Below are 27,792 nucleotides of genomic sequence, written 5' to 3' on the forward strand. Positions count from 1 at the left end.
GGATCAAAAACATTACTGAGCCAAAGTATTTAAAAATTAAAAAAAAAAGAATGCAAAAAAGAAAAAAAAAAAGAAAAAAAAAGAAAAAAGACAAAAGATAGAAAAAAAGAAAAAAGAAAAAAAAAGATTAAACTCTTGTATGTGTATTATGTGTATTAACTATCTTTACATTACGTAAAGTATACGAAAAAGAAACAGTCGCTGTTGCTCCACAGCCAGGAGGTTTCCCTGCTTGTAGATGGCAGTAACTATAATCGAGGGCACGATACTGGCATAACCTACTATTGGCGTAATCTGATTTGGCAATTTCAGTGATCCTAAGCATATTCTTATTGCATCAAAACGTGTGACAGCCTTGTGAAGGGCACAAATGAGGGATGAGATCAGACTCAGTCGCATTAGATGAAATGGAAATGTGATGTTTTCGACAGTCAAAAAACGCTGGAGACATCATCAAAGCTATCAGTGCCCATCTCTTCACAATCTCCACTATGATCACTTTTTTTCCCTTACCATTGATCTACTACAAAACTGAAAATTAATTTAAAGGAGGAAAGATCTTCAAATATTTGTATCTGAATACATGTGTGGGCAAAACGCAGACTGAGAGCCGACAGCTTATTCTAGGGATGAACACTAGGCCTAGGACCTGGGCCAAACCTCACAAAGACGGAAATGACAACCTCGCACTGGACGTTAGATTCAGCCCAGATTTTGAGTCCTCCTTCCTTCCAGATCTGTGCCCACACACATTTTCTTCTTGTACTTTTTCCTGTCGCAAAACTTGTTGCTTCTGCCGCCAGGAAAGACTGCGCATGGAGCCGTTTGGTTTGTGAAGGTGGCTTTTGGTCAAAGCAACTGAAGGCAAGAAGGGAAAGAGAAAACTGCCGGTGGGTGCGGAGGTGCGGGTAAACACCCACGGGCACCGAGGAGATACAGCACATTCCTTAGCTTAGCAGCAACCCAGCCATTTCGAACGGGCATTTACGTTGTTTCACGTGATATTAAGTAAACTCGAGATCATAAAACTGATAAAAGGAGTTGATCTATTGAAGCTGGCTGGACTCCGGCCCCTTCTGTTCTCTGTCACCACCTGCAAGAGAAAAGAAAGGTGCTACAAAATACATCAAGTACTGATTTTCCCTCAAGAGCACACACTGGCATACCCGGGGTCTCCTTTACCTTTGAAATATGACTCTTTTTTTTCCTTAATCTGCTCCGGACACCACTCACAAACTGAAATGGATATACTCCATTACCGTTAAATTTCAGGGTTTTACTGTTTTTCTCTGACCTCTGCAATGCAGCAGTGGAAGCAGAGACTCCTCCTCAGGATTTCTTTCCCTAGGAAAAGAAAAATAAATCTTTCTCAGTTTAAGCACGAATGCGTACACCGTCAGCGCCATCATTGCTTCTGGGAAGACCAAGAGGAGACCAGTACTGAATTGTCCCCTGGGTATGGAGACACCTTTTAAGTTATGAGGGGACCCCTCTGAGAGCGACGCAGATCCACCATAGCCAGTGGGAGCAACTCAAAAGGGGATTGGAAGAGAAAAGCCCTCCTAGTGCCAAAAACTACTCTCGCGCTCGTATCTGTGGCACACATGGATGGAGTGAGCTCCAGCACATCTGAGCACAAGACTTCTGCCTTCAGGAGCTGGCGAGCCCCAGGCCGGGGTAACAACTCAGCACCTCTCCGTCAGGGAGCAGAGAAACCCTCCAGCTTTGTGGGATGCTCTTATGCATATCTGAGAGCATAAATGTGGTTCTTGCAGGGTTTTTCTTTTTCTAATATTAGTAAAAAATTTGAAATAGGGAGGTACTTCCTTACAGTATATCACCCACTATCCACTGATAAGATGTAGACATAAATTCCATTTCTTAATCCTACACCATATTATGCGCAAACCAACTTAATATGCAATGCGAAAGATACTTTATAATTTCAAACTTAAAAAACCCCCAACTTTTAGAATTGGTAGTGAGCATATGTTTATGAGAAACGACCATCAGACTCATCATGTTGATTGGCTTAAAATTAGATGACGTATTGTTTTAAAATACCTTCAGAGTCCTTCATTTGATTTGTAGCTACAGTCTAAGCACTTGAAAAACCTTTGATAGGCATATTTGTATGATATATAAGAATTTAAGTGTTTATCTCCCTAAAACGCGAGTTTCCTTGCTTGTGAGAAATTTTCTAACTGGGAAGGTTTCCAAAACCGCTCTCATGCAGCTTCATGGAATTTTCTCAGCTCTTGTGTTTGCTCCTTCTCCACACCTCTTCCCCAGTGCAGAGAGGCACATCTGTCTGTTTTCTGCCTTATCAAGCAGACATCTACATCTGTGAGGAAAACTCCACTTCCTTAGCTAAAAACCTGTATCTGATTGTGGTAATAAAGCACTACTTCCTCAGTTCAAAACATACATCAGACAGGACCAATTACTTCAAATGACTCATAGCAACAGGCAAAGCAATAGTCGTCTTTTCAAAGCCTTTGAACTTCTACCGCTTCAAAGGTGTACTAAAATGTGGTTATGAGGCGATTGTCTAAAATTGCCAAATTACCAGTTTCCAAGCTTTGACATTTGTTATTTCGAGCAACTAGACAAAGGCAAGCAGTTCGTTCACCCGCTGAGAAAAAGAGAGCAAAACAAAAAGATACTTCCTAGGTGAAGAGAGCCCTTAATACGATGCATCCCTGAACACCAAACAGAAAAATACTTGCGCTTTAAATTGATCAAATAATATAATTAGATTATCAGACAATGCACAACAATAACGCAAAATGCAAACATTATGATCCAAAGCTACTGAGTGAACTTCACAGGCTTTTAATCACATCCTGGAGGTCAGAGAGGCTCAAGGTGTTATTAATGGGAATCAAAGCTTTTCACCTTTAGGTCACCCATTCGAATGTGGCACAGGTTGGTTCGGACTGAACCTCATTACCACCTGGTAATTACTGACGAGGCTAACTGACATGGGCTTCTGCAACTACCAAAGGAGAGGTATTTGCAGAACCCAGCATGAGCACGTGCCCCAACTGCAGTGGGCAGCGCCGGAAAAAATGGTGTCCAGCAGAAGACAGTTGATCCAACAGAAGACAAAAGTATGTGCAACTCAAAGCTCTTACTTCAGTAAGACTTTCAGTGCTTTCTACTACTTCCAAGTGGTATTAAATACGCTTAGCAAGTCATTGTCTAAAATCGCCATATTAATTGTTTCCGATACATCAATTTCCGCTTTTCTTGTGGTGGACAAAGCATTAGTAATGCATTGTCCTTGATGGCGGTGGCTTTCTCCTGACAAGAACCACGTACATTGACAAAGTGATGCAATAAAACTTTTTTTTACTCTAGTTGGCTAATAGCTATTCTTTGGATGGACTGATCCAATCTATATAACTGTCATAAACATGAAATTAACTTTGAAAAATTAAGTTAAAAAGAAGAATCCAATTAGTGAACATCATAAAGCATATTCTTACTTCCTACTGTCCCGAGGACCTTGTGGTCTTCATGATGCGACTGTTATTTAACTTCATCAGGAATCTTCCAATGTTAAGACCACAGTTAAATAAATATAGCTCTAGTTCAACAATGTATTTCTGATGACTTCACTTTTGTATTGAAACAAAAAGTTTTAGTTTCATCATGCTTCATTTTACTGAATTTTTACCTGCTTTCTTGAGAATGAAGGTGACCAAGCGTGTAGTTGGAGGGCACTTGATGCAACTTACTACACTCCATATCAAGGCAGAAGGAAGCTCTGGCTCATCAGCATTGTGGTATCACTGCAAGATCACGAAGGCTGAATTTGTCCATACAGGCGGAGACTTTTCACAAGCCTTCAAGTAAACAAGGGAGAGTTTCACTATCACATGTTTTTGCATCGTGTTTATATGCCGGAAAATGTGGTACTATATCCTCTGAACATTTCTTTTGGAGTGCTCTAAACCCATTCAGATTTGTGTACAACTTCCAGCACAGCATGTTCTGCCTCTACTAGGTCACATTTCCTTGTCTTTGAGCACTGCTCCTTAATGTCAGAGGAACCACAATGGTTTGTTCAGGAGATTGTGGGTCTCCTCTGAGCCCATAAGGAATAAACACTAGAGAAAGGGCTCAAACTTTCCTACTTTTTTTCTATAGGTCTGTGTAGGAAGAGTCTGGGTAAATGCAGGCGAATAACCACTGAATAAAGTATTTATTTTCTTTTTCATTGGGCCAGATATACGTATTTATCAGTGTACTTTCAATAAATTACTGGGGTTTGTTCCCAATAAAGTTGTTGCCAAAATTCAACACTGTCACTTTAAACTACCTCAGCCAGATGGACAGGGCAAACGCGGTACGGTCCCATTCCTTAATTGGTGTAACTCTTCAAATCTGTCTTTTCATGCAAACCCTCACCTACATAAAATCAAGAAAATTAAGGTTCCATCAATGTTCGGCAATATCTACGTTAAAACTCTTGTTTCTCTACAGATCTTGTCAGAAATACGGTTACGCCACTATTCAAATAGAGAAATGCAACAAAAGAGAGGCAGAGAAAAATCATTTAAAAATTCCGATAGTCAGTGTGGAGATCTGTTCAGGGCTAGAAGTCACTTCTGGCTTTGGTAGGAAGAAAGCCTACAGGCACTTCTTTTTATGAGTAAGTTACATCTGTTCAGGCACTGTACTTTGCTAACACCATACTTTTGTTTTTTAGACTGAAGATCCTTCAAGTCTAGCAGCTCAGATGCTTGCATCCGTCTGTACCCTTTTGGGTGAATACCTGTCACTTTAGGCAGTCTTCTCTGATTACCTCCTCCACAGTGAGATTCAGATTGCCCCACTAACACACTGCTTTCCCTCCTCTGGCACACGGTCAAGTGCCACCAACCCAAGACCTTAGGCTTCACTCCAGTCAAGGAAATAACAGTTTACCTACAACAGTTTCTGCTTTCTCTCACTTACAAAACCGAAAGGATCTCTGAGATTATTTGATGGAGTAAAGGAACATGGACCATGCATTCAGTCTCTCTTCAACTAGATTTTGTGCCTCTTCAATCAATTTCTGTGCCTATCTCTTTGCTGGGCGTGTTCGGATGTATACAATTAGCAAAAAGAGCAACTCTTTTGTAGAGACACAGCTTTGTGACTCCCTCTGATGAACAACGTTATGCACACAAGGCACACGGTTTTAGTGTTATACAGCATTTGAGTTTGTTGCAATTCTTTCTACTGAACTGTATTATATACAAATCCCTATATACGTGTGTATGTATACCCCTATATGTGTGTGTATATATCCCTATACGTGTGTATATATATCCCTTCACTATATTTTAAGGAGTCAAACAGCAAATACTTTTGTACAGAGCTAGAACTTCAGCTCAGCCCTGTGTCAACAGAAACACGCTAATCTCTGCAGGGAAATAAATTTTAAAAAGCATGTATTCTTCAGCTGCCATTGGTCACTAACCTGGAAGGACCAAGGAAACCTAGTCAAGGTCTCTGCAAGAGGTTTTGAAATTATCACTGCAATCTAGACCAATATTAACTCATTTTTGCCATGGACCATTCTCTATGTGAAGGTCCAGTCTGTATTTTCCCATTGCCCCAGAGCACACCCACCCACATTCATAGAGATTTTATCGGTGAGACGCTTGTTACTCCTGAAACATGTTCTGATGCCACTTTCCCAGAAAAATAAGGTATTAACATTATCGTTATTCTTAAATATTGGTAGTATCCTTGAAAAAGGATCACCAGCCTGGAAAAGATGAGAAGCGCTGGCAGAGAGCATAAATTGCCCATGAATTTCCTTTCATCGCAGGACAACGAATGCGGAGAACCAGAGCACAAACAACCATTTGGAGGAACTATGTGTGTTCTCTGTACTTTGATACAACTCCGAGTGATGTTTCCTGTCATCCACCGAGGATCTGAATTTATGAGCACGTCAGCGCATACATTTAAACTGAGGATGCCCAGATGGGGAAACCCTCTCACCAGCGGTATGAAATACCCATCTGCTGCCTATTAATACTCTTCAAGGGATTATTGTTTCATGCTGGCTGGCTGTTACGGTTGGCGTTTGGCGGCTGGGATGTTGGAGTTCATACCAGTGTGGCTCTGGCGTGAGGATTAAGTCGAGCCACTGTGGGACAGTGTCAAATTAGGGATGTTCTTTGAAAGCTCCGAGATGGCCCATTCTGAGCAGAAAGAATTTCTATAAGCAGAGAGTCCCCTTACGGTATCAATTTGGTCAAATAATATGTTTATGGCACTATTATTAGATCAAGAGCAACAGTTAAGTGAAACATGACATGTAACTGTTAAAAATTATCCACTATCAAACATCAGCTAGGGACAGTGAAAGGAAGAGTTGACGCTTATAAATAAAAAATGATGTAGAAATTAAACAAACAACCCATGGAGACTCTTTCAGGTTTTTTCTTTCCTCCCGTTTCTTACGTTAAACCACACAATAAATGTTCTTTGAGTTGGAGAGGTTTAATATATGCGCAGAAAGGGAATTAGAGGCCGATTCAGGGTTTTTTTTTTCCTTTCCTTTCCTTTCCTTTCCTAGAGGCCTCTTTTTTATTTTCTTTCCAGGTATTGATTGTGAAAGTGATATCACACCAGAAGGTGCATTGATATGGTGTTGAGTAACAGAAAACTGCAAAGACTCCTTACAGTATAATCAAAGCTTCTGTCCAAGCCCCGCACTCTGATGAAATCCAATCAATAGGGACGATTAAATGACACATACAGAGCCATCAATATTAAATACAGTCCATTTCCTTGTACAAGAGCAGTGCAATGTAAAGTGGACAAGATAAAACTTGAATAGGCAGGTTATTTACGATGCCAGTACAGTATTTAAGCAGTGATGAAAGTTGGAAGCTGGCAACATTTGCATATTAATCAAAAAAGCAAACAAGCTTTTCAATGCACATAAAATATAGTTTGGTGGGTTCGCAACGTTTCCAAACGATAACTTTTTTTTAAGTTCTTTTTTGGAGGAACAAAGTCAGCAGGGAGTTGACTCCAAATTGAAAAATTGTAGATTCTACAATCTGTGATTTTAGAAGTCACTTGGTTCTTACAGAGCTTATTCAAAGTCCAAACCTTTTCTATTTTGCCTGTGCAGTGGAAGGTAGGGGTTGTGATAATTCATTGCACCTTTAGTCTGTGTTCTGCCTCCGGAGGTGGGCAAGAGCCTTCCAGGAAGCGTTGCAATTTCCCACCATGAGCAAACACGCAATATTTGGATGGGTTTGCTCGGGTAACACAAACACATAGGCACATCCATGCTGAAAGGCAGGACAAGCTAGCCAAGAGCCAGAGCAGCAAGTCCACAGGATTGGCAGTGTGGGTCCAAGCGTGGGACTGTCACCTTGGCTTGGCACTGCCCTTGGCAGGACCTGTCAGATCCCAGCTCCGGGCTGGCGTAGCCTCCGCTGGAGCGGAGCAGGCACTTCCAAAGCTGAGGGTTGCAGCAGCAGAGCAAACTCTGTGTGACTTGAGTGCACCAGCTTCACAGCCACCAGCATCCACCTTAGTTTTTATGCTGAGTGAAGAAAATGTTGGCCTTCTATGCTGTTCCTGATGTTATCTTTTCTATCATAAAACTGATCTGAGGAAGAGAGGAAAGTAAAGGTCCTTTTAGATATGAAGGTCTTAGAGAAAGAAAAGCATGACTTCCAACAAGTCGCTCCCATCAAGGACAGTGGATGCACCAAAGCAGATACCAAACACATGTGACGGTTGGTGTTTTCAGATCTCCCGGTGGCTGTTAGGGTTGAGAGAGGGCCCAGCAAAGGAAGGTTTTGCTTTGTTGAATTCCCTCGTGAGCTTGCCTTCAGAAATGCACTGTGGTGCTTTCCCTGGGCTAGGGAGAGTCCATCAGCTGAGTCCATCGGCTGAGAACGATGCCTTTCGGTAAACCCCTTCTACCTCTCTGCTGTGACACTCAACACGCTTTCACCAGTTCTTACAGAGTCCAGTTGTAACCACTGGAAATCATATCTAATAAGCCTGGTTTCCTACTGACGTTTTTCTTCATTACCACGACTTTGTGACGTGCAGGTGGGAAACCAAAAGAAAATTAGAGATCTCCTCGCAAAGGCAACGAATTGATAAAAATATAGAAATAGGTTAAAAATACGGATCTCCAGCAAAACAGGCATGATTTTGTTCTGCCTTTTGTTCTTGAAAAGTAAGATAAAGGATGAACAAATCCACTGCAGAGGGAAGGCAGAGCAAAGCAGCCCCAGGTTGGTAGAAAGGTGCTGCTGCGCTACCCCTTAGCTCCACGTTCTTCATTGCTTTTCACACGTGAATCCGCACCATATTGATTGGTAAATACATCTTCTTTTCTCCCTTTTTTAACCTTAATTCATTCTTTTTCAACATTAAACTTTCACAGTCCCTTCGAGGCTAACAGATAAAATTCTTTATCACCAAAACTTGCGCTGGTTTTAGTGGAAAACTAGTAGGACTGTTCACAAGTTTAGAGTTAATCATATATTTATGCCCTTTGTCGTACTGGGCCATAAATGTTTGGTATCTTCAGGATGAAAACCCTTCATCTTAACACAATTTTCTAGGATTTTTTTTAAAAAACTCTTCAATAAAAGTTTTATAGACAAAGTGAGCCTGAAAAATGTTCTTGGAGATGACACTAGTCTCTGCCAGGACACTTTCACAAATAGTGTGGGGACAGCAGGTTGTTTGCCAATGAAAAGCTACTTTCTCTTGACAAAATTGAAAATTGATGACAAAGTGATTGGGTATTTCTCAAAATGCTGTCAAATGTAATGACATTGGGTGTGTTCCAATTAGTTTTGTAGGCTTTCAAGATACAGCTCTCTCTCCTTGCCTTATGTGTAAAAACTTTGCGTTGTGTGTCTACTCGGCTGAAGGACAGCTATAACTGCTACGGCTCCCAAAATTTTCTAGGGAATAAGACTGCACTGACATATCTAGTCTTGACTAAATAAGAAACTTACACTTTTCAAAACCTGAGCTTTCTTCTCTGGTTTGATGGGGCGTTATTTACACATCGTGCAGGCTTGTAGGTCACTTTGCAGGCAAGAGAGTATGGTACGGGTTGAAGTTCGTTTTGATTGACCAGTAATTAACTACCCCCTAATGAGACGAGAGGTGTCACGAGCCCTGGGACATACCGAGCATCCCACCACCAGGAGCGGAGGGGAGAAGGAAGATGAAAGCTACAGCAACTTCAAGATCGCTCCTCTTGGCACTGACGGAGCTGGTAACCGAGATCTCCCTCTCTCCCCCGCTATCTAAAGTACAAACAACGTAAAGCCGGGATTGGATTGATATGGAATGCTACATAAAATGTTTGCTTATAATTATTTCTAGCACCCTTTTGAAGCTCGGGGATAAAACATTTCTAATTATTCATCAGGCCGTCAGAACTCCTAGGCCTCTGTAATAGGGATTTAGCAGAACAACAAATAACATACAGGGATCCAGATGAAAGGAGTGAATTTGAAGGGATTATTACCATAAAAAAGCAAATGACTATTTGATGGAGTTACAACAATACAGAGAGTCAGACAGGGATAGAGAAATAATGCTAATTGATAAATACGTAGCTGCTTAAGCTTTAATTTGAGCTGTGGAATAGTCGTAAAACGCGTGATACCTGTAATTTCCTTTTTAAAAAGATCACTCCGTTTGAAATGCATATATAAAGAAAAAACCCTCAAACGCATCTTTTCTGCACCCCTCCTCCCATTTTTACCACTTGCCATTAGACGTTACTGTCACGATATATAATTCTAGTTTATATATCTTATTTTATATATCCTGTGATCTGCTCATATGTGAACCCCGTGGGCTGTAGGAAGGAAAAAGACATTCAAGGAACGAAGACCAGGTTTTCCGCTCATTACAAAACACTACAAAATCCTCGTGTTATCAACCAGACTCAAAGCATTGCAAAGTGAAAAGCAAAGCAAAGCAAACCAACAAAAAAAAACCCCAAACCATGAAACCAACCTCAAAGCCAGTGAAAGCAGAATTCGTGAACAGTTGGAGGTGCCAGTCCAGCCCTACTCCCTCATTTTTCTGTCAGACAGACAACCTTTATGCGGTTTGTCTTAAATAAGGACCCATAAAAGGCGTAAGTGGAACTTAATACACAAAATAGGATAACTCTTCCACGTTCAGTTCTGTTATGAGCAACACCACTACCGCCACACTGGTGATTTCCCACAAAGAGAGTTTTCTGAGGATGCAGAAGCTGTCTCGCCTAAAGGAGGGAAGGAAATAAATCTGACTTTGTACGTACACACAAAAAAACCCCATGGATAGGAGACTTACCAGCTACTCTGCAAGCTGCGTGCTTCGTTATATCACAAATATCGTTTTAAAGGGCAAAGATATGCAAAGCAGATGTATTGTAAGTGTCTCTAAATCAGAATTTCAATGTAAGACGTTCTTCAACAGCTCAATACAGTCGGTTAGAAGCTTTCTTCCCCTCCTTAATGAAGGTAAAACGTTAGCATTATAAATTGCAGCTCAGAGAAATTATATTCAGACTTTAAAAAAAAAAAAAAGAGAGCGAGAGAGAGAGGAACCGTACGCACTAGATTAGCAGGGGTGGATCGTCTTGTTGAGAGTTGTGCTGCCAAAGCCTATTAAAGTAATTCACGTTTTACACATAGACATTACCATTTTCTCTGAACTATAACGTCCTTGGAGCATTACTCCACAGAGACATCCAAAATCCACTTTAGATGGGGCACAAAGGCACAGTTTGAGATTTACCTGTGTGACTTGTCTCACAGGTGACAAGCATTAAGAAGGAAAATCTACACTTCTGTCAGATAAGCAGGAATTCTCCGGTCCTTAATTCACTTGGAAAGAAAGGATAATTACCTGAACTAAATTTCTGCGCCCATCTCAAATGGACTCGAGGGACAATCCTGCAGATTAATGCTCTAAGAACATAAGATTCAGAAAGAGAATGGAGGGATGTATGAAATAGGATCTCTTTTAACAACCTGGATCAAAAACTGTATCCTGAACCGCGGGGAGGGAGAATCGGAGGAAGGGGCAAATCCAGTGCGGCATTAGCGCGTTTTGCTGCTTCAGCAGATTCAGGTTTTGACAATAATAATGATGATTTTAAAAGGCTGACTTTTTTCTTCCCCCCCTCCCCGCGGTCTGATGGATTTGAACGATGTCTGTGACCTGAATGCTTCAGGCAAGATCCTCAGGTGATGTAAATCAGGATTGCTTCTCGGAAATACGGACAGATTCATCCCTTCCCATCCGCTACAGCTTTTCTGCTCATCTGCAGTATCATAATAATCGAGTGATGTTAATTAATTTTTACCGTGTTTTATGCAGTGCTGCCTCTGCCTCTTCCTTGCCTCGAATTGTTTCGGTTTTGTTCTTTTTTTTTTTTTTTTTCTCCCCCCCCCCGCCCATGTTATCGCTCCGCGTCCGCTAAGTAAATCTGCGGCGTGTTACTTTAAAAAAAAAAATGAAATAAAGCTTGCGTTCGTAGTGACAGTCAATAACGCTACAGCGTTATAATCAATTGCTATTTGTAGCAGCAGGACTAGCAGTGGGGGCAGATCAGTGCAAATTACTGTCACCGTGTGCCGTCGCGTAGCGCAGCCAGCCCGCGTCACGTAAGACAAATGATCCCATATCCAACGGGAGCAGACGGTACTTAGTCATACCTGGACCGCGGCAGAGCAGCGCGCGCCGGCTCCAAATTCAAGGGGGGAAGTGGCTGTAAACCCACCGAATTGATAGGGAAGAGAAATAAATTAATCCGGCCACGAGCTGCGCCTCTAAGAGGCGAGGCTAAATGCTCCGGCTTTTGCAATGGGCTGACGAATGGAGGATTACAAGTATCTGGGGATCTACAAAAAGGTTAGATAGCTTTTTAGTGAACACTGATGACGTCTCTGTTGCAGTTTAAACCGATGGTTCGTACAGACGCCTGTAAGCCATGGGGGTCTTCGGTTCAAAACACCTGTTATGATCAATAATAACGCCAAAATGAAATATAATACCTTTTTTCCTCCCCCCGCCCTTTCTATAGAAACAGGAGCGTTTGTGACTGCTATAGATCACAGCGATGTAATTTTTTGTCTGGGTTTCGTTTGAGCAAAGAGATCCAGGCTCTGATCTCGGTGGGGGAGAGAGCCGTTATCTCAGAGCCGGGCTCTGGAAGCAGCAGGTCAAACAGGTAATTTTGAAGATGGAGCTACTCAATTCTTTGCGTTCCGGCACCTTTGTCTCTGTGAATTAGGCAATTTATTTGGAACCCCCGCGACGAGGGAGAAATGCAAATGGTGTTTATTGGGGAGAGAAAGACCTCGCCGCGGATCAAGACCGCATCATTTGGAAAACAAAGCCTTGGCCAGCAGAACGACGTATATTATGAAATCACACCCGATTACCTGGCTAAAGGATTTCTTATTGATCTGGGGAGGTGTTAGACAGACCGCACTGCAACGTGGAGTCCTCCCATGAGCCTTCAAGTAGAGAGGAAAGGAAAAAACACCTCCAGGACACCCCCCCCCCCGACCCCCCAGCTCCTAATGCACTCCAGCCCAGGAGAAACCATCTCCTGGCGAAAGAGTGATCCAGCAGCAACGCCAACTCAAACACTGAGCTCACTTCTGGGACCGCTGCAAAGGATGACAATTTATTGCCCGTTTTAATGATACGGTTTGCGATATGCATACTTGCCAACTGGGAACTGGAGTGAGATCAATGAGTTATTTTACGCAGGTCCCTGTATTCCGGGCCAGAATGAAACCGTTGACCTAGAGGTGAAAGTCTCTAATTTTATTTCTAGTCCCTCTGAGTCATGTAGTCACCAGAAATAACACTGACAGCAATAAAACCCAGCAAACAAACAAAACTAAGCAAACATCAAATATTAAGGAAAAAGATTTTGCCAAAGAGGCTCAGCACACGTTTTGTGTGGCTGCATAATCTTTGACAGTGAAATCTGGAACATAAAAACCCCTCTCTCCTGGAGCCCAGTATTCTTCTCCAAAGAGAAATGTTTCATGATAAATATTTTTGTGCCCGTGGAGCTTTGCGCGAAGTTGGACATGGTATTTTTGGCAATATCTGGATGTCAGTAGGAATCTGAGAAAGTGTCGCAGGCTGTACCGGAGCTGGCCGGCTGGCGAGAGCCGCGGGTCTGAGGTTACACGTCTCACAGGCGATGGGCTGAGCAGGGCAGATCAAGGGAAACGGGAAAATTTCTTGCGTTCAGCCTTTTGCACAAGGAATCTGCTTCTGGTACCTGTTTTGATCCATGAGCCGAATTACAGAAGTCACCTAAAGTTGCCGCACGCCACTTCACCTTTCTATTGCTAACTCTCTGCCTTTCAACAGAACAACAATTTCCTTGTCTGTTCTTAGGTCCGGCATTTCTCCTGTTTAGCAAGATCAGAATTACTGCTTCTTCTTACTACTACTATTAATATTATGAATAATAATGATCATAATGGATTTTTCGCTACCACTTTAGAGGGTAGTTTCCAAAGGAAATTTCGATGTCTGTTCCTGGCTAGCAGGCATACTAGTTTGGGAAAAATAATCTTCCACTCAAAGGTAGTTTAACTTCAAATAAGGACTTTTTGGCTCAGAGATTACTAAGGAAAATCGCTTCGTTTTGCAACCGTAATTCCTATATTTAAATAAATGGGATTTTCCTTCAGAGAGATTTGAACTATGGAATTTTCCTTTGTTGGACAAGAATCAATGGAGTGTTTGCTGCTAATTAAACCAAATAAATTAGCTGAAAAGGAAAATGAGTTAATTCTGAAGGACCTTCATACTAAAATTACAGTTTTGAGTATAGGAAGAGAAGAGGATTTAATCTAATTTGTTTTTTTCTTAAATTTCAGGTTTTGTTTATCTCTATTATTTTGAAGAATATGAGGGAATCGGTCCCTGTTGGTATAACTAAGTCAACTTTGTGTGATCTGCATTTAGGATCCGATTCAATTACCATCGAAAGCAACGGGGCTTGGATTAAATCTTTACAGCAAGTGTTTTTAAGGTCTCAAACAACAAAGATTCAGCTCTGCAACACCCTGAGCTCAGCCTCTAATTTCAGAAAACCAGCACGCAGGCAACGAAATCACCACATTCTGTAGTGACAAAATATTTTGCAGAAACAGGGCTGAGGTGCTGCTAGTGGCTTGGTTTGACCTGATTTTGCTTCACGCAAACACCAAATGTCAATGGGAGACACCGACAGCGGATTTCATAGCTTTGGAATTTGATATTACTATGTTTTTTTAAAACACGAGAGAAAAATGCATAACGTCAAGTGAACGCGCGCTACCTTCTCCTTTACCTTTTCAGTAACTGCATCTTGCTATGATTGTAATATTGAAATTGCAGATCACCGCAGAGTACAGACACCGAATCCCTAATGTTGCTATACACCGTATACCCCTAAACCCACATAAATTGACACTTATCTGAAAAAAAAAAATAAAAATTATACTGCTCCGTTTGGGAAAGGCTTTGGGTTTACTTTTTTCAGCTTTCCGGTGCTTGGGGAGTTTTACTTGAGAAATTGGAGCTGCAAAGTTAACAAAAGTCAATACACAATTTACGGCAGCGGACAGTATCTTTTGTACCTGTCCGGAGGCACCTGCCTACCTGGATTTACAGGACAATATCATCCCTAGTATTATCAAAAAATAAACTATATATTTTAATTAGCTTAAAAGGGTCAAACGGCAGAAAGAAAAAAAATCACCTGCGATACAAAACCGCTGGCTATTATAATGATACAGTGTGTAATTCAATATATCTGTTTAGATATTGACCTTCTGCATTATTAATGGCTTTGAAAAGGGTACTGCTGTCTTGCAGCTCCTTAACAGGTGGAAGCCACTGGAAACCGAACATTTATTGGTTTCTATACGCCAGATTACTTTCAAACTAAAAGTCAATGCAAACATGTTTGCAGCCCGAAGTTCACAGGGAGTCCTGATTTTTGTGGCTTGTTAGTTGGGTTTTTGGGTTTTTTTTTGCCTAAAGCTTCTTCTTTACACCTTCCCCCTCAAAAAAAACCATACTATTGTGAAAGAAGGATTTAATTTCCATTAACTGTGTGTCATTTTTTTTCTGCTTAAAGAAGTTCATGGGATATGAAACACTCGGAAAGCCCCTGTCTATCCTTCTGAACAAGCGTTGAGCTTCAGAAAAATCTTAGTCTGTTTGGCTGGGATCTTTGGGGAACCAACGTACCTATTAGACACCTCATTCATTTGTATAGAATAATATATATTATTATATAAATAATAAAAAGGTATTTAAATATAAGTGTATGTTTTATATATTTAAGTATATTTATACATCATATTATTTATATATTGTAACGCATATTATGCATGTACCTATATTTACATAGAAATTCATATGTTTATACATAAATTTATGTATTATGTATAAATCTATATATTTATGTAGAATATATAAAAATATTAAATACATATAATATTATCTTTCCTGTATATTCACCTTTAAAGAATACTTTTGTATTAGATACTACGTTTACATGCGGTCCCAAAGCAGAGCATAAGGCCTCCCACATTCAAACACACCAGAAATCCTACGGAAGGAAGTTTTAGCGTCGGTCTTATTTACCTTGTTTTGCCTTCCACTGGCAATTACGTTGCGTTCTGTCCACGAAAGAAAAATTATTCAGACAGCACAAGGTATAACTGAGTGGACATTAACTTGGGTAATTTTTTTTTTAATTGCAGAATGCTATTTTGATTAATTTATATATGAAAAAATGAAATGCATCTCATGTCTTCCAGCATTTTAAAAAATATTCTTCAGCAAAGATTTGTTGTATTTGAAGATCTGACTTTTTTCCCCCTGCGTTTGTCAGTTATGTAACAGAGAGAACTAAAATTACCATAACAACATAATATTTTTTTTCTGATGTGGAAATATCAGTTAAATATAAACCAATATCTTACCAAATATCTTGTGAATATTTCCCCGAAGGGCCAGATCCTGTGTGACTTTCAACATAGCAGAAAGAATTTATGTGCAAATCAACCATCAAGCATAAACCAATAGAGACAAGAAAAAAACAAATCGCAAACAAATAAATAAAAAGAAAAAAAAATTTAAATTATTAGATCTAAAAATTCAAAAAGAATCCATTAGAAAGACTGCAATAAAGAGCTATCTATACAACTTTTCCTGTGGTCTTTTTACTGACATTTTTAAAAGGCAACACTTCTACTAGGAGAAGCCATAAAAAATAGCCATGACCTCATTTGTAAAATCACCAAAAATTAGTGGTTTCCCTTTATTCTAATAGTCAATCTATTTACAAATATTATGCTATATTCAATGTACAGTGATGTTTAACTGATCTAGAAGGGCTGACCTATAATCGGGAAACAGATAAAAGGAGATGTTTAATTCTTTTAAAATATTTGTTTCTATTTTTAAAAGTCTATTTGTAATTAATTTTGTCCCCTTAAGTAGTGATTTTATATATTATATGTATTGTGGTGTTCTCTGAGCCCAGGGACAGTGAAAATGTACTGTAGGAATTTCAAATTTGAGTCAACTTTCAATAACGCCGTGATATCGTGGTATCACGACTGTTTCATTACCTATCATTTACTTCTTACGAATGACGCTGGAAGATGCATCAACGAGACAAGTCATATTTGCAACTTGTCAGCTGTGGATCTTTTCTTCATCACAGATTTCATCTGTTAATCGATTCAAGTCCCAGCATGATGTATTGTACGCAGTACAGAGGAGACCTTTGCTGGTGCCACAAGTTTTCATATATCTGACCTGTTTCTATCCACGGGGTCGAGTGTAAATAGGGCAGCAGACATCCCCTTGTCTGCTACGACATCGCAAGGAAGATCTTTTTCCTTCTTGGGTTCAAGGCAGAGAAGGAAACCTGAACTTGGATCTGCACAGGGCTTTCCTTCCCCTAGGTTTTCTCACGGGAAGTTGCTCCAGCCTTTTGGCCAAGGAATCTTTGAGTTCATCACAACCACAAATTCATCTGTGAATATTCTCATCCTTCCCCATTGAGCTAGAATTGTCAACTGAGCTGTGAAACGCAGGCAACCTCTTGAACTTCAGCTATTTTTGAAGTCCAGCTAGATTGAAGTTTTGACATTTTTGTGCTTTTTTCTTTTTTTTTTCTTCTGATTATTTTGTGTTGCCAACCCAATCCAAGAATTCAACATGATAAAATGCATTCATCTATTCTCCACCAAAAATGATTATTCTTTAAACTGTAGTGAAATGTTGACAAAGTCAGAAGAAAGCCTACTCTGATGGGTTTTAGGATTCAAGAGCTCTAGATAAACACACAGATTTCTGACTGTTTCTCCAAAATAAATCTGAACTCTGATCTTACTTAGGGTTTCACAGAAGTGGTGTTGGTTTTGGTTTTTTTTTTTCCAGAAGAGCCAAATCCTAGCATCATAGTTCTAGGTTGAGACATGGGGTATGATTTGTAGATTACGCAGAATTGGCACCAACACAGCACTCGCACGCATTTCCAAGAGGTGTGACTGAAAACATGTAACAGAATTTGACTCAGTAGAAAAAAATACATCCGCTTGTGTTAAAATGATGGTTCTCATTTTGTTGTAGTGCCATGTGTTCCAACACAATGGTTAAGGGAGAATTATTGCTGCTGAGAGAAGCACTATCTTTCTGGTGACTCACTGAAGTCTCTGGCCTGGACTTCAACAGAGAAGTTCTGTCATCAGATTAGGAACAACTTTTTGTTTCACTCAAAACATGCTGACTGGACTGAAAACCTTTGAACAATGCATGTAAATATACCCAAAGATAGACGCCACATTATATCCAAAATGAACAGTTCATTTGTGAAACTGAGCTTTAGCAAGAATCCTGACGCCGCGGGTGAAGGCGGTGGGCTGGGAGTCAGGAGGTCTGGGTTGATCTCCCGGCTTTGCCAGTTTCCATGTCACAGTAGGCAAGAGCTCTCAAAGTTCCCAGAGCAACTTGCCTTCTAAGCTTGGACTAAAATTTGCCTCCAAATCTTATTGTCACTTTTAACATCACCTATAGAATCACAGAATTGTCTAGGCTGGATGTGACCTTTAAGATCATCAAGTCGAACTTTTAACCTAACACTGCCAGAACCACCACTAAACCATGTCCCTCAGCACCACGTCTACCCACCTTTTAAATACCTCCAGGAATGGAGAATCCGCCACTTCCCTGGGCAGCCTGTTCCAATGTTTGATAACGCTTTCAGCAAAGAAATTTTTCCTAATATCCAATCTAAACCTCCCCTGGCGCAACTTGAGGCCATTTCCTCTTGTCCTATCACCTGCTACTTGGGAGGAGACCAACCCCCACGTCACTACCCCCTCCTTTCAGGCAGTCGTAGAGAGCGATGAGGTCTCCCCTCAGCCTCTTCTTCTCCAGGCTGAACACCCCCAGCTCCCTCAGCCGCTCCTCATGAGACTTGTGCCCCAGACGCCCCACCAGCTTCATTGCCCTTCTCTGGACCCGCTCCAGCACCTCAACGTCCTTCTTGCAGTGAATATCGCACTGCTTTACAAGCAGGTTGAATCTACTGATGTTTCATTTCTGACATCCCTTATGCGCGTACATGCATCCATGTAGTCTTTAAAGGAACTAAATTTTCACCTTTGTCTGCAATCTCAGCAGTAAAGTGTAGTCATCAGCATCAAGAGGTGGGAAAGGAAAGCAGGACCACCTACTAGACACGGCTGCAATCCTAAATCAGCGAACCACCGTGAATTTACCAGTTGAGGTACTCAGGATCAGATGTGGTGGCTTTTATTCAAAACAATACATGATGAAAGTAGAATATTCTGCCTTTACAAATCCATGCGGTCAGGACGTCTCTCCTGCACGCGGGAGCTATGGGAGGTGGCGGTGGGGGGGGAAGCAGAGCCGTTTGACAACTTGCGGGATCACGGCTGGCAAGAGCAGGGGCAGGAGCCTGTTTCCGTGTCCCTTAATGTCTAGAGACAGGAATAGGAGGGGACGGCAGAAGAATATTCCCTACCCTTATAAAAAGGAGTAATAACGACTGACATTTAAATCACTCCCCCTGGCAAGAAGTGAACGATGAAATAACGGGGCCGGGGCTGGGGGTGGGGGGGAGGTGGTCAAATTCTGCCAGTGGTATCCAGTACCAGCAAGGCGGTGCTCAGCAGGAGTATCTTTTTTCCAGCATCTCTGCGTTCGAGGGATGCGGCTCCTAAGTGCATTTCCCGGTGCCCCCGGAGGATATCTGACTACCCCGGCACTTTGCAGTGCCTTCAGCAGCGGCCGCCCGAGCATTGCACCTCTCCTCGCCGTCTCCCTCCGTGCCCCGGGAGGCTGTCGCCGCAAAAGCCATAAATTTAGCCTTTAATATTTTGATGCTTAAACGTGACGGATTTCCCTTTTAGTGCACATTGATTTGCTCTGATGGAGGCACGAAGCTGCGCAGGTTTCCTGCGTTTCAGATGATTTTTAGTATAAAACATGCAAATCCCACAGTGCATCCCCCTGTTTCTTTGGCATTATGTCTGCAGAACAGTGTCAGGAGCGATGACACCTCTTCACAGAAAAACAGAGAAATATCTTTTGCAGGATGTGAGATTTCTAACGAAAGCCTCCCCGTGACATGAGCTGTTGAACTGTCTCCGCAGAGTTCTGATTTAATTTGAACTATTCTTGCCACTCCATCATAAACAACACCATCCAAAATGCTAGGCAATAATTAAATTTCACCGGCAAACAATAATTAATAAGGGCACAAGTGAGCTGCCTCTTCATTTAAAAAATATTTCTTTGCCATTTACGTTTGGTTCGTCGGAATAGCCCATGAGTTGCGGAGATTAACAAATTATATTGAAGTCCCCCACTTTAGAGGTATTATCAGCGAGAGGACTCTCACACGGTTTTACAATTGTGTATTTTTAAAATGCATCACGAAAATGTTATCTTCCTATCTAAAATATTCTCTTTGAACTAGATAGCTTTCAAATTTGTTAATAAGCTGGTGCTATTTTGGAGTATAACTCAAGGCCAGCCTATCTCACAAACCTATAGATTGAACATATTTAAAAAAAAAAAAATTAAGAAAATAATAATCAAAGACAAAAAAGGGGGATTTACCTTCGAGATGAAGAAGCACAATAGCGTATTTTCAAAATCTGTGTGGTTTAGATTTATACCGGACCTTCTTATGGTAGGATAAATATATGAGCCTATTTTTCAAAATATATTCTGATAGCTAAAATATATTTTAAGTTGCCCTCTGTCCTTCTCGCTTGCAGGAGCTCTGCGTTTGCCCACCGAATACGGGCTATCCGCACGCATATTTATTCAGATTTCTTTTTCTTTTAGACATTCCTGCAGCTCTTTTGTTGGCCAACTGTAAACTGATCACTTACAATTGTACTTGAGTGTTTAGTGACCAGAAAATGTACAAATGCTGCTGCTGCCAGAGTAACCGAAAGTGCACAAGCAGATTGAGGGAAATACTACAGGCAAAAATTAGCCATCATTAGTTACCCCTGCTAATATTGCAGAAAATTGAAATGCTTGCCTCACTGAGAATTGAAGAGCATTTCTGAAGTTTATCCAGAACAAAATATCTGACTTTTAAACACAAATAAGATACAAAGCCTTGCGATGCATTGCTGCGCTGCACGCTAGCAGGACGTAGGAAAATCTGCTAAAGCCCCTTCGTGGGAATCAGTCCCAGATAAATTCAGTCCCCTTAATTACAATTTTAACAGCTTCAGATGCCATTTTAGGAGCGGGGGGAGGAGGGTGGGGGGGTGGGTGGGGAGGGAGATGGAGCAACTGGGTCTCTGCTTACGATGATAAACACAGGACCATAAATGTCAGACAAAGGCCAAGAACGTCGCAGAGGACAGATTGCCGGAGACCCGGCCTCAACGTAAGGAACGTTTGTTGGCTTTCGTTTGTGGGGTTTTCCGCCCCCCACCCCCCCGAAAACACCGTAATACGTGTAAAATGCAACAATAAACATACAAAATACCTTTACCCTCCTAAAGCAGCCTAAGCTCCACCACTCTTCATTGTTAGGCTGTGATAGGTATTTTATATTTCTAAATCTGATGCCTTGTAAGAAATTTTCATGCAAGAAGGTGCAGGGCAGCAGCTAATTCAATGTATATTTTTTTTTAAATTTAAAGAGACACCCTTCTGGAGGTCCTCTGATCCCTTTTACCACTTTTTAGCTCTTCAGTCTCTCCTTTGCACGCCTTTATGGACTTCATCCTAAACCTTGCTCCCAAAGCATTTTTCCACTGATTTATCCCAGAAAAAAAAAAAAAAAAAATTAGTAGAGGGCCTTTTTGGTGTCGTAGCACCCTGGCCGTGCTAAGGTAAGCTTCCGCTGGTATTCCGGGTGTTCGTTTCCACGGATGACCTTACTGTCGATATCTCTGTCAAAGCGCGTTTTCGGCGGCACCTGTTAGAAGCGCTACGGGCTTCCACGCACATGTGGCACCATATTGGAATGCTGCAGCTCATTTGGCATCGTGCACGTCGGTAGGGTACGCGTTGCCCAGCATATTTGCACGGCGTTGTGGTTCGATCAAGGAGAGCTTTCGACACATTTTGCACAACGCAGAGGTTTTAGGCACGATAATATATAAATTGCAAAAGGTTCATTTTGGATCCTCATTACCAAAACCAACCAACCAAGGAGATAACACAGAAAAACATGCCATTCCCTTTTCTTTTTTTTTTTTTAAAGATAATGCCATTATACACAAGGAAAGATTAATAATTAACCACAGTGAAGACACCTCTTTTACAGTCATATGAAATATAAAATACGCAGCAATTCTAATATTTCTGAAGCTGTTACGCTTCTTGTGAAAAATTAAAATGCATAGAACTAAGTACCTCCCCAAATGCCAAGCTTTCAAAATAGGTACAAGAAATTGCTAAAATAATTTCCTGAACAAACAAAAAGCTCAACCCGTATATCGAAGCTCATACATCTTACATGTTCTCTTGTCTCTTCTTATTTATATTAGGATTTCAGCACCTGACTGTACAACCAGTGCATTTTTTGTGCATCTCTCGCATTACAAAGATTTTTATTATTTTTTGCAGCACTAGCAGAGACGTCTGATTATTATTTCTATTAAACCTTGATTTGGAAGTGCAGGGAAAAGAAATATTAAAAAAGACAAGCCACTTTCATCTTGCCTCCAAAGGTAATTGGAGTGTCCAGGTTGGTAACCTTTTGTAAATACACGGTACCCACCGCCACTGAGCTGAACGAACAGAAGGAGCTGCGCCAATCGGATGGAGCGGTTTGTAGATAATCCTAAGGCATCAGGCAAATTGGGAGGCAAAGACAAATTAGGAAACCGCAAAAAAACGAACCAACCAAACAAAACCACCTCATGCTAAAATAAAGCAGCAAGGTTAATAGGCAAATACAGCCCTGAGATACTGTTTACCCCTATAAACTGTGTCTCTCGAACACTCTTAGACCTACACAGCAGCAACAACGCAGTTACTAAAAGGAAGGAAATACTGTGCGTTTTTGTGTTTAATATTGATACCTGGAAACCACATAACAACTGTGAGATTTTCAGAAAATACGGTATTGTGAAAAACATTTTTAGTGTAATTTCATCCCTGGGTGTCTTTACAAAGCTAACACCAACCGTGAGCAGACCTAATCCGGTACTGCTGTTGCTCGAGACTCACCTCTGTGGCCACACGGACTCCGCTTTACATCTTTATACTCGGTTTGTCTCTGACCTGAAATAACAGAGCTATGAACTGCTAACCGGAGGGGGAAACCTCAGGCGTTCAACTTTTAATCTTCCAGTGTGGCGGTTCTTATCCTGTCAATAATAAACACATTTGTTAGCTGTGCCTCCTGCAGTCTCCTATGTGCATCTATCCATTCCGAAAAGATGTACTGGCACTGGGCTAGTAACGACCGATAATTCTACGTGAGCCCGGTATTTTTATTAAAGGGGGGCGGGGGGGGGGGGGGGGTAACAAAAAGGAAAGAAAGAAAAAAAAAAGAAAAAAGACCAGATCTCACATATATAGAGATGAGAGCCAGAGATGTATTCACCAGTCGAAGGAGGAGAAAGCAAAGAAGTGCAGCGTGGGTGGCACTCTTTCTGGCGTGGCTATATTATTGTGTTATTAAATCTCGTTATATCATCACTTTCTCACTACCCAGCAGCGGGACAGATGGGAAAGCGTGGTGGGAGCGCACCAGGAATAATGTTGGCGGGCGTTGCTGGTGCGAGGTAAGAGGACTTGAGCTCCTCGCAGGTGAGCAGAAGAGAGAAAGCCACCGAAGGGATGGAAAGCAGTGCCTTCAGCCGCCTTTTCCCAAGGATTTCCACGGTGGTTTCCCCACCGACCCCACCACTGAGCCTCTCCATGGCCCCCACTCAGGAGGTACTCAGCAAGGTTAATTTTTACGTGCTTCCTCCCTATATTCATTAATCTCCAGTGTGATTTCCCCCAGGGGTAGACCATAAGAACCAGTATTTTTTCCTGCACAGCGCTCTACAGGATTGCATTCATCTCCCACATCCCAGAAGCGTCTGAAACGAAGGGGCTGAGCCTAAAAACCACGTTCTCAAGCCATTCCTTTGGAAAAGATCTTTGCCGTGATGGCTTGGGAAAGAACCCGTATTTTATAGAAAAAAATATAGGGAGAAAAACAGCCGAAGGCCCTTGAATCTACATTAAGAGTCTTCTTGAAGCCAACTGGCTGATGGATGCCGAGTCAAATTGTGGTGTTGTCCGCAGACCTTATTTCAACCCCCCTTTTTGGAAGCTATACTTCCCGCTTTTCAAAAAAAAAAGCAACAATTAGACGAAATCAGCTTTATCTCGCAGATCCGCACAGTTTTGGTCTAAACTACAGATAAAACCGAGCTGATAGGTGTTAAGGATGCGTCGTGATATTAATACGTGGCACTAGACTGTACAGCTTCACGGGAAAGTTACTGTAATTGGGATTTTTATCCCCTGGAAGTCAGAAAAAATTATTGACAGTTTCTGGGTCCTAAATGCATCACCGTTTCAAGTAAAATAACAAGCCTTGCCTCGGGCTGTAGTTCATGCTATGTGATCACTTGATACTTTGTCTATGTGGCTTCCCATGGTAAGAGGGAAAGGGAGAGAGACAGAGAGGAGCCTCCGCCGAAAGAGGAGGGAGTCAACAGATCGCTTCACAAGCAATTATTATTTTTATTATATTATTTCAGCATCATGATAATTAATGACTGAACTTCCAAGGATGTTTGTGTGAATTCAGTGTACTGATAAGAAAGGCTGCACAGTGGGTGATTTATATTTGTTTCTGATTTTTTGCCTGGGTGCTTAGCAGCAGATTGCCGTTCTGTAACTGCATTACTGTGGGGTAACTGGAAATGTTTTACAGGCAAGTTCTGCCATTTAGCATACAACCGTAATATGGTTCTATCATCCATTTTCAATCAATATTTAACCTTTTCAATAAACAACTTAAGTGTACTAAGCCAGAAGGAGGAAAGCTAATTGCCACATGATATATTTGGTTTCCAGGTATACTCAGCTGGCTAAAGTAAAGTTAATTAGGTTATAGGTAGCACAGCAGCATTTAGAAAAATATATCTTCTGCCTCATAAACCTTTTGTTCAGTCAATAGCGTCAACAAAGACTTGCGGATGATGCCTGTAATACGATGACCACTACTTGAAAACCCGGACTGCGCATTTTGCCCTTGCAAATGGCATACGTTACCAAACGGTACTATGGTTAAGTGATGGAAGTGGGTGGGTGGACACCACAGATCTCCACACCCAGCTTCGTGTTTATGCTCCGCGTCGCCTTTGTGAGCCCAGCTGTAGGCAAGCCAACTCCTCGCCTCCTCTATAATGGCTAGCAGAAGCAATTTTTTTTAGGAGAAGAGAGAAAACAAGAAATTAAGAGGCTTTATTGTTACACTATAAAAAGCTCATTGTTTATGGTAACTTCACTGAAGCAGTGTAAGCTTGAAAATACTGTTGTTTGTAATTAAAGGATGCTGTTGTCCACTGTTCATATATGATTTCACTACCACTGCACCCTTCGGAAACCTTTTTGCTTTGCTATTGCAATGCACAAACCAACAAATAACTTACCTTCAGTCTCTCTCGGAAAGTCCCTGTTTCACTGGTAACCATACCTGTCTTTTTAGATAGGCGCAAGTAGCTATTTTTAAAGGAGAAAAATAACATTTAGAATTCACAGTGTCGGTGTTAACGAAAAAAAACCACAACGCATTTAAAAACAAAGGAAGGTCTGCTTAGAAATTGTTTCCACAGAGCTATTTTATTTGCATTTCATCCGTTGCAGACATGTATTTTGCATTTGTTCATCTGATACGGTTCTCTCTTACTACAACATAAATTACGGATAATTTTCCAATTGTTTTTTTTTTTAAAAACCTGCCGCTAATAAACCCAGGAAAAAATATCATTCTGAGGACCAGTTATAAAATCTTGATATGAACGCCGATCTTTACCCAGGCAAGCAGTCCTGTTCAGCCAAAAATGAAAGATCGCCACCCATTTAACTGACGGAGCCTTGCCCTGGATCAAGCTTTAGATCCCTTGCTTACTTGCCACAGTGAATACTGTATAATAAGGATTCCAGTGAAGTCAAATGGCGAGCCACGCGGTGATTTCAACGAGACCAAAACTCGGCCCTGAATGATCAACGCTGATCTTTATTATTCGAGGGTAATAACGTACCGCTCCAGTTTACCGAAAGTGGCTGCTCTGAATATGTTATAGTTTCAAGAAGACTGAACGAATGCATCTGTCTTCATGAATGGTGATTAAAAAAAAATGCAAATCTTCTTACATCTTTTCTTCCTGACATTAGGTCATTGCTTTATGGCCTTCTTTTCATTTGCACATCCCTAGTAATTTCTATTTTGGGACACTATTGAAAATATGAGACTCACTGGATCCAAATAGACGTTCTTATAATAAGGAGATTGTACTGAGCTACAAAAGCTGCAGTATAATAAAACAAATTGTATGAATGTGAGAAGAATGTGTAAGAAGTTTCATCATAAAAAAATGACCAATAACATTAAGATGTTTTGTATGAGGAAAACACTCCAAGCACTGTTCTTTGTTACTGTATAAAAAGCCCTTTTTTGCAATGGCTGTTCCTTGACACAGAGTCTTTATATGTGAAATAATTTATTGCCATACCTGTAACTGAAATAATGACTAAATCATTTTAAAAAAAGTCTCATAGCTCCAACAGAGTAAATCTTCTACAACTTGCTGCAGTGCTAATCGTAAGCATGTTATACAGTAAGTTTGCCCGAAGCTAAGTTAAGCAGGCAGATTAGGACTGTAATATAGTATCAGGGCTCATAAATCAAGTGTGCTTGCAGATTTTCTTTCACTTACTGCTCCTTCTTACAGTTCAGACAAGTCATAATTACACATCAGTAGGCATTGTGAACAGAGGAATGAGCTACAACATAACGCACAATAAACCCTGTCATATAAAAGCAAACTGGATAAAATAACAGAAGCAATACTCCATTTTACAACATCACACTAAAGAATTACACCATGCCATTGTGTAATATTCTGATCAATCAAGAGCCCATCCACAATTGACAGTCCCAGTAGGCTAAAATTTACTATTCACAGATATTTTCCATTTGTATTTATTATAATTATGATTATGATTATGATTATTATAATATATGGTGAATGAGAACTTAAAAAAGCCAGAGGTTCAACATAAAAAGTGCTCGGTGCAAAATACAATTAAAGGCATTTTGCTAAAGCTTTGCTATGCGTGCAATCTTTTGACAAATAATAATGGGGAAGAGGTAAATGATTTTTCATTCATATTTTGTTAGCATTATGACACCGAGCACAGGTACTGTATGCCATCTCTTTTAAACCAGAGCCATGCTGACTGATGTCTCCTAGTTATTTCAAAGCTTAGAACGAGATCAAAGGTGCTACGGCTTTAGCGTATGACATTAGCGGAACACTGAAAATGGGATTTGAGGAAACGAGAAAATATTGGTTATTTTAATTCTAATAAAATCATTTCAAAAGAATCAGTAGACAGCAGGTAAATAGCAAGCGCTGCATAGAGGCACAGGGGTTTATGAGGGTCTCCCCTTCCTCCCCTCAAAAATTATCCTACTTTTCCACTTTTTGTACAAAGAGAGCAGATGGGTGCTCCTAATTTCACTCATGCAACTGTAACGCTCTTTTGTTGCCACATAACCTGGATTGCAGCCCAGTGGTGTGTCCTTTGCTGTATTCCGCCGCCTGGTAATTTTTCCACGTGTGTTTAGAATCAAGTCCCCAAATTTGTGCCTCGGTAGAAGAGTGTCGCGGATTTCTGCAGGTGGAGGTACATGGGGAAGGAGAGGACAATGCTGCCTCCAGGAAGGAAAGCTCTTGGAAGATTGGTCTTTTGGCCAAAGATGCAACTTGGGTGGCTCAGATAAAAAAAAAAATTCGCTCCTGGTAATTACCTGTCACTAGCCTCGATAACATAATATCTGCAGATTTGGTTTTTTAGTTTTCTAAATTAGGCTCATTTTCACTAGCACATACCCATTAAACTTCATTGCTAGGTTATTTTCTGTTTATGTTGGGCTTTATGATCCTAAATCATTTAAGTGTTTTTAAAAATGCCTATCCAGGTATGTGTTTTTAATCTTCTTCTCTGCAC

General features: G+C 40.9%; 1 long non-coding RNA gene across 2 annotated transcripts; it reads right to left on the bottom strand.

Moving 5' to 3' along the window:
* On the bottom strand, positions 1-23,019 carry LOC141746779 (uncharacterized). Of its 2 annotated transcripts, XR_012588482.1 has the most exons (5): positions 22,780-23,019; positions 7,394-7,633; positions 3,683-3,851; positions 1,183-1,344; positions 1-1,093 (listed from the first exon to the last, which is right to left on the bottom strand). It is a non-coding gene; the product is annotated as an uncharacterized LOC141746779 (long non-coding RNA). The 2 variants fall into 2 exon arrangements; XR_012588483.1 differs by lacking the exon at positions 7,394-7,633 and having other exon boundaries at positions 22,780-23,004.
* Between the last annotated feature and the right edge of the window lie 4,773 nt (positions 23,020-27,792).

Source organism: Larus michahellis, chromosome 7 (assembly GCF_964199755.1).
Source record: "Larus michahellis chromosome 7, bLarMic1.1, whole genome shotgun sequence".
In the NCBI taxonomy this organism is placed as follows: domain Eukaryota; kingdom Metazoa; phylum Chordata; class Aves; order Charadriiformes; family Laridae; genus Larus; species Larus michahellis.